The sequence below is a fragment of the Falco naumanni genome, chromosome Z (assembly GCF_017639655.2).
Source record: "Falco naumanni isolate bFalNau1 chromosome Z, bFalNau1.pat, whole genome shotgun sequence".
NCBI classification, from domain to species: domain Eukaryota; kingdom Metazoa; phylum Chordata; class Aves; order Falconiformes; family Falconidae; genus Falco; species Falco naumanni.
Window position 1 is genome coordinate 78,850,570 of NC_054080.1, and position 16,577 is coordinate 78,867,146.

The following is a 16,577-nucleotide window of genomic DNA, read 5'->3' on the forward strand; positions in this document are numbered from 1 at the left end:
GTAAGATTTCAGGGAATGAAACTGCAAAAGTGTTAGAGAAAACTAGTACCTTAAAATACTTGCAATTCCTCCATGGTAAGTGTCTAAAATTTCGGTCACCCTGGGAGGTTGATTCTGTTCTCATTTATTTTAATTTTATGCCAGCGTACCTCCACTGACTTTATCAAAGGTCCTAATTTATACCAGTGGAACTGATGACAGATGTCATTATCCATTTCAGAGAACATCTGTAACTTATCTTTAGAGACTTCCACAGATCCTATTCCCCCCTCCAAATGTGTCATACTTTAGACTGTGCATCTGCAAGTCTGCTGCTATCAACTAGTTAACACCTGTCTTGGCAATTTGTCATTTCTGGTAACTTGGAGATGTCATCTAATACCGGGAATCTGTGCTAAATTTATTTGGACAAACAACTACCTTTAAAACTGCTAGTTTGTTTACGTATGATAGAAAGCATTAGACCAACAAAACCCATGTACAATTTAGGACCTTAAAGTAACTTTGCAAAGTTGATAAGGGATCAAAATATAGATACACTTAAAATCAATAAATCAGATAAATATATCTTAATATATTTTGAAACTGGTCATTGTAGTTCTGCAAATCATTGCAAGAAGATAAAACTTTGATAAGATGGATCTATGAGTCTATAAACTCAGAGACATATTTCTATACTGGTAGGATTTCTGAATTTAACTTCTATTAAATTGATGACAACAGACTTTTTTTTTTTTTTTCCAGAGTACAATCAACAAATATAGGCAAGTAAGAAATTAATCTATTAAAGATATTTTAATATCAATATTAAAGATGTTTTCACTGTGTCATCAGTGGAATGATATTGTGTACATGTAATTAATATTGATTGTTTGCTAGTGAATCCTTTACAAGGAACACTCTGGAAGGACAGTAATTCAGTGTTATCACTAGAATTCTAAGCAAAATCATAGCATTAAACAGATGGTGAGATTTATTTTTCCTGTTTACGTCCTGTTTAACAGCTATCAAAATGATTGGCTAGCACCTTTTTGTATTCAATACTGATGGTGACTATTATGATAACTACAATAATAATAGTAGCAATTGTAGTAATAATCTTTTTTCTTGCTACTTCCGCTGAAACATCTCAGCTAAATTATGACTCTGCATGTCCCATGCAGAGAAAGTAAGAGTGATTTTCATTCTTTTCTAAAAATATGTAAAGAGAGACAAAAGAAAGTTACACCAAAATATATTTGCAGTCTTCCTTTTTAATTTTAATTATTTTCTTTGTTGCAGGGATGAACTTCATTCAAAATAATTGTGTAAATTATTATCCAAAATAGGGCATTTCAGTCATATGGTAGTTTGTCATTATACTGATCAAGTGGTATGTACAGGATAAAGATTATTTCACTGTCTTTATTGCCTTTCACTTGAGCTTCTATCTCTTAGTTACCAAGACACATTAATTTCACTTTTCCCTCTCAATCTTTCTTCACACTATCCTCCCCTCCCTCAGCTCTGTTATGGTAGCATACTCGTCCACACTGTAAGCTCATTTTGCGTTTAGCAAGGGGAGATCTTTTTTCCTTCTATTGACACCTGTAAGGCCCTAGCACTGTATTCAAAGGTAAGTCCTGAGGAACACATGAGGAAGTCTGAAGTCTCATCTGCAGAATAAAGAAGGAATTGAACAAGAGGTTTTCCAGTATCTTCTGCCATTAAAAATGAAAAAAAACAAAACCAACCAAACAAAAAAACACCAAACCAAACAACCAGCAGTTCTCTGCTATATACATAACATGTAAATAATATACATGTATCATGGCTGCGCAGGTTAAAGTAGGGTAGTTCAGTTTCTGAGTCCTGATATAGTATGAGTGGCAAACCAGAAAAGCAACTTATCTCAGGGGACCTACAACACCTACTTCAAGTGCCTGACAAATTCAGGGCCCACGAAATGTTCAAGCATGTTGTTAAGGACATTGTTCACTGACAGTCTTGGGGGCATCCACAAGCCCCCCAGCAAGCCTGTTCATGTTAGACCATCCTCTTGGTAAAGAAATACTTCCTAATGTCCAGTCTAAATATTCCCTGGTGCAGCTTTGAACCATTCCCACAAGTCCTATCACTGGATACCAGGGAGAAGAGCTCAGCACTTCCCTTTCCACTTCCCCTCCTCAAGAAGCTGCAGAGAGTGATGAGGTCAACCCCTGCCTCCTCCCCTCCAAACTAGACAAGCCCAAAGTCCTTAGCCACTCCTTATAAGACAGTCCCTCCAGCCCTTTCACCAGCTTTGTTGCCCTCCTTTGGATGCATTGGAGGACCTTCACATCCTTCTTAAATTGTGGGGCCCGTAACTGCTCACAATATTGAAGGTGAGGCTGCACCAACACTGAATACGGCAGGAAAACTCTCCCTTAAACCTGCAGATTGCAAAGTGTTAAGAACATGTGCAAGGTTAAAAGTTAAGAGATACTCCTGAAAGACATTCACCTGAGTATTATTCTGGTGACATCATTTCACCTTACCCCCATCAGAGGTCTCTGGATACAATCTGGTTCTTCCTGTGAGGGCGGGACTGGGATGTTTGAACCTGTTTGAATCCCTAAGTGACACCAAGGTGTTATGTTGGAGCCCAGATCCAGATGTCTCCTGGGCAACCCTGCCACCCAGGGGACAAACTGCATGGCTGATTGCCTCCAGGACGTACATGCTTCCCCCTTGATTTAAATGAGCATCAGTCCATCAGGAAGCAGCAATTATGAGGCCTTGGCCACTGCACTCTTGTCCTATTAGACCCATTCCTCCCGTCTGCTTTCTCGGTGGAGTGTATTGGAAAAGGTTCAGAGGACTGAGCCTAAGGAGGTCAAACAAGAAAGCAACATCCAAAAGGTACAAAATACACTGAAAAAACAAGGAAATAGGCTCACAATCTAAAAGAGGAGCAAAGCCAGCTTATATTAAACAGCTCCTCAACTAGCAGTTCTTGCAAAGCTACTAGTTATTCCATTTCCAGGGTTTGGCAAGCACCCCATCCCATTATGAGGGAATATAATCTTCTTTTTGTTACATCGTTTGTTTTTAATAAATCACATGCAGAGCTTTTATATCATAATCCTCCAAAATAAAACTCGTCTGCACACATTTCACATAAATAAATAAAATAATAAACACACATGCATACACACACAAGCAGAAGCCAAATAATTACTGAGTTGCCAGGGTCCCAAATGCTGGATTGTAAATTATAGATTGGTTTGGGAATTTTGCCCTGTTTGACTCAGTTGTGATAAATATGCTTTAAAAAGTAAATTGTGTGATGCTGATACACTGTGGGTATATTCACAGGGAGTTTGGGTTCTTCTGATATATTATTCTGGCTACTACAGAAAGGTCAGCATTTTACCTGCTTCTGAGCAAAGACAAAACCTTGTAGGTCTAGACAATGCCATGAGCTTTCTTTGGCAACTTACCCTGTTTCCATATGTTAAAATTGGGAGCACTAATTTCATACTTAGCCGTAAGGAGAACTATCATGTAATTTTCTAGATAGGCACAGTTATCAATTCCAGATATGCAGAGTAAAACCCATAAAATTATTCAAAATTATTATTTTTATTATAATAAAAATGTGACTCTTTTTTTGTTTGTTTTGCCTGTTATCTTTATTTGTGTAAGTATATTTACTGCATGTTTTTCCAGCCTCTTTCTCTAATGATGATTAATTCAAACTTGTACAAACAAAGAGACAAGATCTTACTGTCAGAAAACCACACAAATCTGAGAAGTACAGATTTAAGACATGAAATAAATTTTGTGAGACATGACAAATATATAGCACTAATTAGACATTTTCTAATGCAGAAATATTACAAACAAAACTTGAACTTAAAGTAAAATTAATTTACTTTCAATCAACCTACATTGCAATTTATTGCCACCCCAAGCTGCAAGTAGGTGACATTTCTGCGAAGCACAGCTCTTCCACTGTACCACTGTGGGTACATTGGTAGTGGTACTCCGCATAAATGAGAACAGTGTGTGCTAAAAAGAGATAAATTCTGCAATAGAAAGAAAAACGATCATTAAAAATCTTCTCAGAGATACAAGGACTTACAGGTTAATATGCTTTGTTTTGAATTGGTGTTTGGCAAAGTGTTTATGGCAGGCTGTTTTGCATTTATAGTGACAGGTTATAATGGTGCAACCTTGTCCTCACATACTGTAGAACAACAGGTAAGAATTTCTTTCAGTGAGTATAGTTGACATGAAATTATAGAGGTAGCACTATGACTCAAAGGGATCTCCACAGGATGAAGAAATGGGCTTCCATAAACTTTGTGGAGCTCATAAAAGACAGCTACTAAGTTTTGTATCTGGAATGGAATGACATCATGCACCAGTACAGACTGGGAACCAACAGGCAAGAATAAAGCTTTGCTTTGTACTTTCTAATTCTAACTTCTGGTTTTTACTATATATTTCTATAGACTGGTGTCCTGGTTTCTGCTGGGATGGAGTTAATTTTCTCCTTAGTAGTTAGTACAGTGCTGTGTTTTGGCTCTGATGTGAGGACAATGTTGATAGGACACTGATGGTTTTAGTTGTGGCTGGGTGATGTTTATACTAAATCAAGGACTTTTCAGTTCCTTGGGCCCTGCCAGCGAGAGGGCTGGAGGGGCACAGGGAACTGGGAGGGGACACAGCCAGGACAGGTGACACAAACTAGCCAAAGAGGTATTCCATACTGTATGACGTCATGCTGGGTATATAAACAGGGGGAAGAAGAAGGAAGGTGGGAACATTTGGCATTATGGCGTTTGTCTTCCCGAGTAACTGTTACACTTGACGAAGCCCGGCTGTCCTGGGGGTGGCCGAACACCTGCTGCCCATGGGAAGTGGTGAATGGATTCTTTGCTTTGCTTTGCTTGTGTGCCCGGCTTTTGCTTTGCCTATTAAATTGTTCTTATCTCAACCCTGGAGTTTTACATTCCTTTCCGATTCTCCTCCCCATCCCCCTGGGTGAGGGGGACTGAGCGAGTGGCTGCGTGGTGCTTGGTTGCCGGCTGGGGTTAAACCATGGCAGCTGGGAAGGGCAGGGATATGGATGGAGTTGTGGTGGTTTTGTGTGTCTGTATGAAAAGTTGTTCCACCAGTAATTTTGCCATGGGCAACTGCCCTGAAAGGAAAAAACAAACAAACAAACAAACAAACAAAACTAGTAAGATAACTTCAAAAGAACAAATGCCAAAATAGGCAATATCCCTTTGTTGCTTCTACATGCTTTTTCAGCATTTGAAGATCCCTTATATCACAGTCAGTGAACACAGACCACTGATCCTAATGGCCTTTAAGAAAAGTTTTCAGTGTCCCAGTGTAGTAACTCAAAAGTTGAAATGTAACAGATGCAACCAAAAATACTCTGTGGTTCCTGAGGAGAAGAGGAAGTGGAGGGGAAAAGGGAAGCAGAAGGGGAAAGGGAAGGGGAGGGGGAAGGGTAAGGGCTAGAAAAGAAAGAAAGGGAGATGAGAGGGGAGGGAAGAAGGAAGGGAACACAAACCTGAGCATAACTGAAGGTCTAAAAGAATTGCTTTTCAGCTGTGGTATATCATAGGGAAGAATTTAAAATTTTAAGTGGCATAAATTAATTGTTTCTGCAAGGTGTGGTAGGCATTTACTATATATGAGGGATGCATTGGACATGTAGATAAGATTGTAAAAGGCATGGAACAATCCTTGGACAGAGAACTGCTTCAGGCACACCAATCTACAGGTGCTAGTGTACTACAATTACAACAACTAGGTTGAATTACAGCTACCCAGCAGAGATGTAATAAAGGTATGAATTATTGACTTGGCATCATCCTGAGACAGCTTTGGTCACAGCCTTGCTATGTTTTGGAGATGATAGAATGAGATTTGTGTGATGTAAAATTATAATCAAAGACAGTTCAGGATGAAAGATGACCGCCAAGGTTATGAACCTTAGTGGGAGGCTGCATACTCTAATAAAAAGGGAACTGCAAGGGAGAAAGTATTGATCATTTGGTTGCATGGTGCCAACCCAAAACACCAGCCTCCATTCAGAATTTAACTTCAGGATTTATTCACTTTTCCAAACAGCACATATAGCTCAGGGAGTTAATTGTATCAGTGGACAAGGATGGAAACAAACACACCAAACGATGGCATTGAACTTCAGGGTCATGCAGATTGTCACTGGAGACAAAAGAAGGTGGGAGTAAAGCAACTGTGATTCTAGGTCCAAGATGTGGGAAACACAGGCATAAAGAGATTTACAAAATAACTTTGTAAAGCAGAAATAAGGCCCTGTTTCTGTATCTTATGTTTTTGTTTTGTTTTGTTTTGTTTTGTTTTTAAATATTAGCCCTATGTGGCTGCAATTTTTTCTTTGAAGTATCTTATTACATTATTCAAAAAAGGGAACTTGAGAGTTTAGGATCAAACTGTGCTGCACGTCAGGACAGGAACAGGCAGATAAACATCTTTCTGTCTCTGACACTAACACCCATAGTGACAAACTGTGCACTTTCAGAAATAGGGTTTGAAATCACCTTAAGAAGCCTTTCATTTTCAACCATAGCTGCTGAAGCAGGGTTCTGTGGGTCATTCCTGTTGGATACAGCAGGTGCATAAAATTTGCTGTGCGGTAAAGAGCATTACTATGACTGCAAAATCTTGTGCATGCTGGTAATAGATTGAGATGGGGTAGTTGGCCTTGTGTGTCCTGAGGGAGTGAATATGAGGATCTAGTTAGTCAAAGCAACCACATACTGTCAGCAACAGTAGTAATGTACTGAAAGAAACTGAGGTTGAGGGCAATGCCAGTACAACACTACCCATAGTTTCTTTCTTTCTCTCTTTTCTCTTCTCTCTCTCAGCTCCAGTTTATAGTTTTCACTGGACACCTATAGACTAAGTTTACCATGAATTTTAAGAACCATGAAAAACAGAAATCCTGAAAACAAAGCACAAGAAATAGAAGATTTTATTATTTAAAAAAAAAAAAAAAAAAGTTAACATTAATGTAGACATCTAGTGCCTTTGCCAGATCTGAACAGCAAAACTTTATACACAGTTTGAAGTATCTCTCCTTCTTTCTTGTCTGCCCTGTCTCCAGAATTTCACCAATTATAATCAACTCCTGCATTCTCCAGTAGTCCCAAAATTTTTGTCTGGAATGTGTCTTTTAATTCTTATTGATGACTATTTCAGCCCCTTTCTGATAGCTGATCTTTTTGTTATTATTTTTCTTCTCTGTTAGTTCACATTTTTACAAAAACTTTCTTGAAAATGTCAGGTTCCTACTAAAAGTAACTTGTACTTTAATGCAACAGAAAGAGTGTATTAGAACATACTGATATTAATCAAAAAAAGACCATCTAACCTATCACTGTGTCATATGTGCTTTAGCACACTTGTCTTAATGATCATATGAAAGACCTAGTATAAAATAAGAGCCAAGACTGAAAATGTTAATTACAAGTTGATGACTGCAAGAATTCCATGAGGTAACAAATCAATTAATTAAAAAAATAAAGAAGGTTTTATAGTGAAAGACTCAAAGTAATTTTGATTTCTCAGTTTTCTCAAAGAACAATATAAGGTGACTGAAAAATTCTTGTGCAGAATTTGGAACATAAAATAAAAAATAAGAAAAGGGAGTGGGAGGTGAAGATGATAGATTTAAACGTGGTCTTCATTTTTCTGATTTTATTTTTCTTTTTCCTCTTTTTGTACCTAAAAAGTTATTGTGAGAAAAGAAAGAAAATGAGAATAAAGAGGGGTGGAGGGGCAGATAAGGGGAAAGTGAGTAATCAAACTGGAAATTTTAATATTTGGAGGTCATCAAGAAGATGGAAAACTTTTCAAACAATAAAAGGCAAAAAAATAAACATATTTTTCACTTATTTTTATTTTTATTAATGTATATATTTTCTATATTTTTTTTTTTATTTTAACGTACGATATAGTAGTTGTTTTCTCCATCTGGTACTTTAACAACTCAGTTATTTCAGTGATTCTGTATTTTCTCCTTGTTATTTGTCTTCCACATTTTTGCACAGGAGATGAAACAAAAGTCAGTTTCTTCCTTGGAAATAAACTTCCTTTTAAGGGGTCATTAAACATCTCTCTCCCACTTGATTACTCTGTCCTCAGCAAAGTCCTTTATTTTTTACTACACAAGACCATTTTTATGGATAATATTTTTTAATGTTTTTCTCTTCTCTTCTCTTCTCTTCTCTTCTCTTCTCTTCTCTTCTCTTCTCTTCTCTTCTCTTCTCTTCTCTTCTCTTCTCTTCTCTTCTCTTCTCTTCTCCTCTCTTTTCATCAAATCCTGCTTATGGTTAGAGAAATAAAGGACAACAGCTGTAATTTAGTATACCACATCAGTGAGATCTGATATGATGCCATGCAGCATTGTCTATTTAGTCAAGTTCACTTCATAGCCAAGCTTTTCCAGATGTTTAAGAATTTGGGTTGAAGTCTTGCCAGCCCTGTTTGATCAAAGATATGTTTAATTTAAAATACTGAAACTCTAATTCACAGATTTACACTGTGCCATAGGACAGTTTTACTTCTTTACATAATTTCAAATTACATATGAAAAATACAGTAACTCATATTAATTCATTTCCACAACATGATCAATTACAGTGTATTTCCCAGCCATTGGCTTACAGTTTTATAGCACCATTAACAAATGTAATAAAGTTGTATTTCTTTATTAGTTCTTTTTTAAAGGGAAAAACAACAACAAACAAACCACCACAAACCTGAGAATTGTTTTCTTCAGAGTTACCTTTTTTTTAAAAAATGGTTTAATTGGTCATATATTACATAATAAAAGAACAGACGGTATCGACAAAATAAATTCTAGAAAAAATGGTTGCTGTTTGGTTTTTATCTTCCAATAAAGCACAATGCTTGACTGGAATTTGAAAAATGGCCTAATAAAAAGAAATTACTTACTTACAAAAATGTGAGAATTGATGAAAGAATTGTTTTATTTTTTGTCATTCATCAGATGATTTGAAGAACTGTTAATTACTGTAAAAATTTTGATCTGCTTTTGATTTGGAATAACCTCATTTGCAATTTTCTAATTGAAAAATAGAAAATGTTCTAGAGAGGATTTTTTTTTATTATTATTATTATGTATACTTGATACACACTGCTTTTTACCAGACATTTCTTGTCTTTCCTCTCCACTTGCTGCACAAAGACTTTTATCTTCAAAACTTTTTTTCTTCCCTGCTGATACATAGGCTGGGAGAGAAGGGAAACTTACTTACTCAGGAAGGGGGTAAATTAGCCTGTAGAACTTCTTTTATGAGGTCTGAGAGATTTTCACTGACCTTTGACTGACTGAGGAAGTTGATGTTTGTGTGGATCACAGACATCAATAATTCTGTGATTCTTTTGTCCTAGGTCTTTGAAATCACACTCAGTCTGGTCCCAGAACTTGTCTGGGTCAGTACATCACCTAACAAGGAGACTGTGGAAGAAGATCAACATAACAGGCTGCCTGGATCTCCTGTCATGTGTGGAGTTTGGGGAAATGGCTTGGGGGGAGTGCCTCTCACTTTTGAACACTTTAATTTCCTAATCTCAAACAGGCACATAGACCATAGGAAGTCATTAATATTTCTTATGTGTTTCTGGACTTTTTTGCTTAGCTATATTTTCAGAATTCTTCCTGAGAAGAATGTAGTGTGACCAATCCAAATAACCTCATGTTCTCACAAGTGCCACTGTTGACCTCTTTGAGACTGGACACTTCCTGCTGCTTCTGTACCAATCCTTAAAATAGGATCAAATCTAGTAGATGTTCATCTGTATGTTAAAGAATGCTGCATAAACCCTAAACAGATGGTATGGTTTATTGCTTCACTTTGCCATGCACTACATTTCTAATACCACTGTGATGTATTATGAGCTTTACTAAAAATATATCAGACAATTGGTTAAAGTTGGGATATTATCCTCGTAATGCCCTGCATCACAAAGACCTGATTTTAATTGGGGTCTTAGATTATCTCTGCAATGCAAGTATGAAAGAGAAGAAATTTACTGTTCCTTGTTGTTCTTTTATACCAGAAAATGTCAAAAGTGGATGTCTGTAACCCTTTCAGAATAGGGAAATTAGTTTCAAGTTCTTGCCCTGTTCTTGCCAACATTTTCCATTGGAAATTTAGATCTCCTCAAAGACCGAAGAGAGTTTTACATGTGCAAACTTCCTTTAGTTAGCAACTTCCACAGTGTCTATACAGTTAGATCAAAGAATGTTAGGATCTCCACAATGAAGCCCAAAGCCCTCTTTTTTAGGGATAATACCTTAGTATTTAGGTGGTGCCTACCATTGGGAATTGTTGTAATACTTATGGCAAAAGCAATTTTAACAACCTTGGCATTCTTAAAAAAGCCAAAGATTTCAGTCTGTTCCTATTATGCTCAGGCTGAGTTGTAGCAGAAACATTTGTGAAATCTAGCTCTTCAGTGGTCAAAACATGAGCAGGTCTCAGAAGTCAGGGATGGGCGTTCATACTTCTTCCATATATTTTCACTCATGTTTCAGTGTACGTGAGTATCTGAACACATTGGACAGACAAATTCAGTTTAGATCACTGAAACTCCATTACCAGATTTTACATTCCTATGTAAAATAAAAATCAAAAAATACTATATGAACAGCACTATTTCACTATTTATACATACGTGATTTTTATCCTGAACCATAAGCATGTCTTAGCTTCATAGTAGCAATTTATTCTGTTCCCTGCTGTTGTTATCCTAAATAATATTCAACAAGACAACATTTTAGAATTATTTTACTTCATCCAGTCTCTTTGCCAGAAAACACAACCAGGGTAATCTTTGTAGATTGCTATTTTGTTTGTATTTTGAAGCCAGCAGGACATCAGATTAATTAAAAACAACAACAACAACAAAAACCGCAAAAAAACCCACCATACCCCACCATCACACACACCCCCAGAACAGCACAGTTTTTCTGATGAATTAATTGGTAATAAAGGATTTGGTAATGCAGAAGCACTCTTATTTCAGTCCAAGAAATCTGTATCTTTGCAATAAACCAACCTCAATATTGTATCGATCTTATAGATCCTGAAAATCCCATCCTTTGTGCAAAAGATTCACACATCCCATGTAAGAGAAATTCTATTATTTTCATATAGTAATGCATTTCTGTGACATTTTATTTTCAAGTGTGTTGAAGTACTTTATCCTGGTCTTATAATCTTCTTTCTCCTAGAGAAAGGAATGTCCTAACCATAGTCCCATTAAAACTTCTCCATCAATGAGTTCTTTCTTCCCAAGTCTCCAAATAGGGAGTATTTTAGAGGGGAGTTTTGACCTGTGATCTGCGTTTAGATAATGATAGTGATGATTATCTAGACAGGTACAGAACATTTTTCAGACTAGGAGAAGCCTCATCAGAGATATTTTCTTCCAAAACTTTTTTCTGCATGCTTCCATATGATTTCCTATCCCAGTTCAACATACTGCACCAAAAGTTATAATATTGTTTGCATGTCAAAATTATGAGCTTTTCTTTTGCCCATTGTAGCTTAGAGAAGATTTATAAAAATGAATTTAACAACTTGGAGTTCCTTATTACCAACATTTTCCCCTGAAAAGTGTATTTGGACACTTGTGAGAAGGTACCCAGATGACTGATCAATAGGTGATATAACCCCATAACAGCTTTCATGTTTTTAATTCTGAAAAACAGCTCTTCAGTCCCTGGTATAGCCATTGGTATTTGTTGTTAACATCCTGAAGTTTTTTTCTTGCTCTGTCTTGATAGTTTGTCAACTTTATTAAGAAGTCATATTTTGTGTATTAAAAAACTATGCACTTGTAGAAACAAGTATGTATGATGGCTCTCCAACCCAGCTGGTATAGTTATCTAGTTTTGAAATATGAATGATAACAAGTCCCTTAGAAATGGAAAAATTCAAATATTGAAAACAGCTAAACAATATTTTATCCATAGGCTTATGAGGTTCAGCTCTTGGATATTTTAACTTGGAGTAATTGTATTATTATTATCATTGTTGTTGTTTCAGTTATTCAACTGTTATTTTAGGACACATTACTCATGCAAAATTACATTTAAAAATTTAACTGAACTGTTCAGGGCATTTCCTGTGGGCAACTTCACATTGGTATCATCTGTCCCTCTACAATTTAGAGAGTTAAAACCCCAGTGTGTTATGTTCCAGCTCCTGGTAGACCCATTTCCATAGACGCCACCTGTGATGCCACTTTTTAAGGTATCAAAAAGCCTGCAAGGCATTAGAATCTAGAGAAAGTATGACTACTTTAAATGCAGCTTGAGCAAGGTTGAAGTGCGTCTGAAGGAGAACACTTCTGGACAATAGATATCATGGTCCTTTTCCTTCTCCATCAAAGAAGTACACAGCATAAATGTTTATGTTATTCATTTTAGTTTGATTTGGTTGACATATGACTGAGATGAATTGGACAGGCAGCATTAGCAAATCAGACTGTGTCAGTCTCTGGAGGAAGTAGGATGTGATTGATCTGACTAAATTCTGCATCTGAGTTGGCCACTCTAGAACACCTTTGCAGTCAAGATGAAAATTCAGATGTGTGAAAAAGAAATAAATATCTAAACCACAAATGATGACTTGTGCTTTCTTTAGGTACTATCATAGTTGTAAACATCTACACACTATGGAGGTCTAAAATTAGACGTACCCTGCCCAGTGCTTCTCCATGTTCCATATTAGGTCATGGGACTGAATGTGTGAAAAGATGATCAGCTTCTTAAGACATGCATTATCAGGAAGCTAACACACAAAGGACATCAAATGTTTTTCTCATAACAGTTGTGTGGAGTTTCACATAGTACTAAAACAGTTTTGTGCAGGACAGATGACCCTTGAAGCTTTCCTGACCCCAGGAACTAGCTTCAAAGGGGTTTGCTATTTGAGCATGAGAAGCAGCAAAATGTCTTGTGGTCAGAGGAGACAAAGAGTGACCAGCTCTAACACACAATATTAATCCAACTAGTTTAATACACTCTGTGGCAAAACAATACCCCATATGCATGAGGTCCATGTCTGCTTCTTTTCTAAAAATAGAGACTCTAGGGACAGAAGTGAGTTAGTCAAGTATTAGTCCTCCTTTTCTCCCGCAAAGCAACACAGAAGTTGAAATGGTGCTGGAAGACTTAATTATTTACATTTTTTATTGCCCATAAGAACTAAGTAAAAGAAGGTACAAAGTCAAAAGCCTCTGTGGGCAAATGTTCCAGAAGCCAACACCTGTCAGTAAGAGCATTAAGAAGAGTTTTCTAGGGAAGGAGAAAAACAAATAAACAAACAAACAAAATCCACAAAAAACCAAACACAAAAAAACGCCAACAACCACAACCCATTTAGCTCAAAGTCTGTGTAGAACAGAGCTTCCTTAAACCAAGTTTTGCATGTGCTCATATTCTGTGGGTAAAACTCTAACCCTATTAAATAGCTTACTTCAAGCAGGAGATAATATTATTTATTTCCTGTAACTTTCAGAATTAGAAATTTCTTATTAAGGACACTGGGAAAAAACAAAAACCCAACAAAACCAAATAAGTATGATTTCATTTTGTTATTACTGCAGGAACCTTTTCAAGACAGGATATCTAGATTGAAATTATCAGATTTATATGTTCTGATATATCTTTATATAAGAAAAACCCCACCATTTTATTTTCTTGAAGACATAATCCGTGTGATTTAAGTTAAACTTTATACATATCCTGAATATTTTGTTTTAGAAGTCTGGTTGACCTTGTAGTTCCTGTAGCTGAAAATATTAACTGTTTTCTTTCTTTCTTTCTTTCTTTCTTTCTTTCTTTCTTTCTTTCTTTCTTTCTTTCTTTCTTTCTTTCTTTCTTTCTTTCTTTCTTTCTTTCTTTCTTTCTTTCTTTCTTTCTTTCTTTCTTTCTTTCTTTCTTTCTTTCTTTCTTTCTTTCTCTCTTTCTTTCTTTCTTTCTTTCTCTCTTTCTTTCTCTTTCTTTCTTTCTTTCTCTCTTTCTTTCTCTCTTTCTCTCTTTCTTTCTTTCTTTCTTTCTCTTTCTTTCTTTTTCTTTCTTTCTCTCTTTCTTACTTTCTCTCTTTCTCTCTTTCTCTCTCTTTCTTTCTTTCTTTCTTTCTTTCTTTCTTTCTTTCTTTCTTTCTTTCTTTCTTTCTTTCTTTCTTTGTTTCTTTCTTTCTTTCTTTATATCTATCTTTCTTTCTTTCTTTCTTTCTTTCTTTCTTTCTTTCTTTCTTTCTTTCTTTCTTTCTTTCTTTCTTTCTTTCTTTCTTTCTTTCTTTCTTTCTTTCTTTCTTTCTTTCTTTCTTTCTTTCTTTCTCTCTTTCTTTCTTTCTTTCCCCTCTTCTAATTTTTTATTTCAGGGTCACTGGAGTCTACTATTTGGGGTGGGTGGGGGGGAAGTAACTATAAAACTAAATTATAGCCAATCAGATTGTACTCACAGTTGAACTGCTAGACAAATTGCAGCTCATGAAATTTGCCATGGGTCAGGAGACTGAGTAATTTCATTTTAATCAGTCTTATTTGAAGCAGAGGTGCCACTGCAGCAAAGATTTGTAGCAAGTGAAACCTGGCAAAGAGAATGCATCAAGGGATATAAAGTTGTAGTCTTTCTTTTATTATAGACTGAGTAGTTTCCATGCCTAAGCTAAGTCTCTGAAATATTAGCAGAGATCTTGGAATTATCATCCAGCCTGAAATGTGTCATCATTTGAAGCTTGCAATTTACTAAAGCCTTTATTACTGGTACAATTAAACTGTCCCTAATTATATCCCAAGAATGTGTTTCCCAACCTGATGTTGACTTTGACTGAATCAGTATGTTTTTACAGACAAGGTCTTCATGCATTTACAGTTTTCTCTTTTGCTTTCTTCCTTTGGGTTTTAAAAACCTCTGCAATTTGCAGTGTTATTGCATGCCTCACAAGCAGAATAAAAGTACACCACAGATGCACAGCAGAGTTTGGGTTTTTTTGAAGGACCGTCTTAGAATCTTTAGCCAGTTACTAGAATTACTAACGTAAATTACGTTAAGGTTTCCCTCAAATTGCTTGTATTTCATAATCAGAACTCTGCATGCTGATTAGGTTATAGCTGTAGGGAAGAACTGATCTAAACACATGAGGAATTACTGTGCGTAAAAGAAGAAAATTTATTTTAAAAGTTCATTTCTAATTTCTTGGGGAAACTGGAAGCAATAATGAGGCTTTGCACATATTTAATTTTAAAACACAGATTCTTAAGTGTTTGAGCCAAACAATAAAGAAACTGGAATAGTCATTTCCCCCAGCTAAAATTTAGAAACAAGGTCAGGTAGATATAGTTTGTGAAACAATACTTAGCAAAGAAAAAACATTAACAGTAACGTCATTCTTTCCTTGTCTTCTGCAGCTTATGAAAGCATAGAATATGTAGACATGGGATGAATGGCTGTTATGTACTTTAAAAAAAAAGAAATGTTTAGAATCATTATTTTAAGAAAGCCAATTCAAATGTCCTTCCAGAGTTTGCCTTTGGTGAGTTACTGGACTTTGTACAAACAATTTGCTTAAAGTCCTATATGACTGTTTTTATCAATATAATTATATCACTATCAGTCACTATGTAAATATATTTAAGTGATCAAAGACAGTGATGACTGACACCTTCTACTGTTACCACATCTTCCCTCCCCTGTTCAATAGTATCAAGGTACTCAGATACTATATAAGGACTGGAAAAAAAGGAGGAAAACAACAACAGCAACAACAGAAACAAACAAACAAATGGACAGGAATCCAAACAGGTCCCAAAACCTCAGACTCTACTAACTTGGGTATCTAAAAACAAAGAGGATCTCGAGGTAAGAAGTGTAGGATGTACCTCAAAAAACTACATGGAGATTAATGTTACCTTTGCCAGGGGATAATTTAAACTACTTGTGCAAATCTTTCAAACAATATTATGATTATGATTATGATTATGATTATGATTATGATGATGATTATGATTATGATTATTTCCTTTTTTTCCAGGAAAACATATTATTGTTCTACAGAATCATGTGCTGACTGTTATCAGTCACTATATGATACTTTAAAAATATACCTCAGTTATAGCTGATATATCAATAACGGAATCAAGCACATTGTAGGAAGAGCTTGAATATAAACAAATAATGCTTGAATTTAACACCAACTTTAAGAGATACTATGTATTTTACAAAAAGATTTCATATGCATAAAGATATCATGATCCACATCACACTTATTTCTTGCAAATGTGGTATTCTTCCTATTCATTAAAAAAAAAAGCAAGAATTGCTTTTTCAAGAACATACTTGTTTAAACTTATGTATTTTTTTTTCAGCAGGGAGGGAGTGTTGGCAGGAAGAAGAGTGAAGGAATGTTATTTAATTCATCTGTTCAGACAAAAAAAAAATAAACATCTTTTCGTACACCCATTTTGCTGAGTATTTCACTAGACTTCATTGGGAAACTGCATTTGTCAGG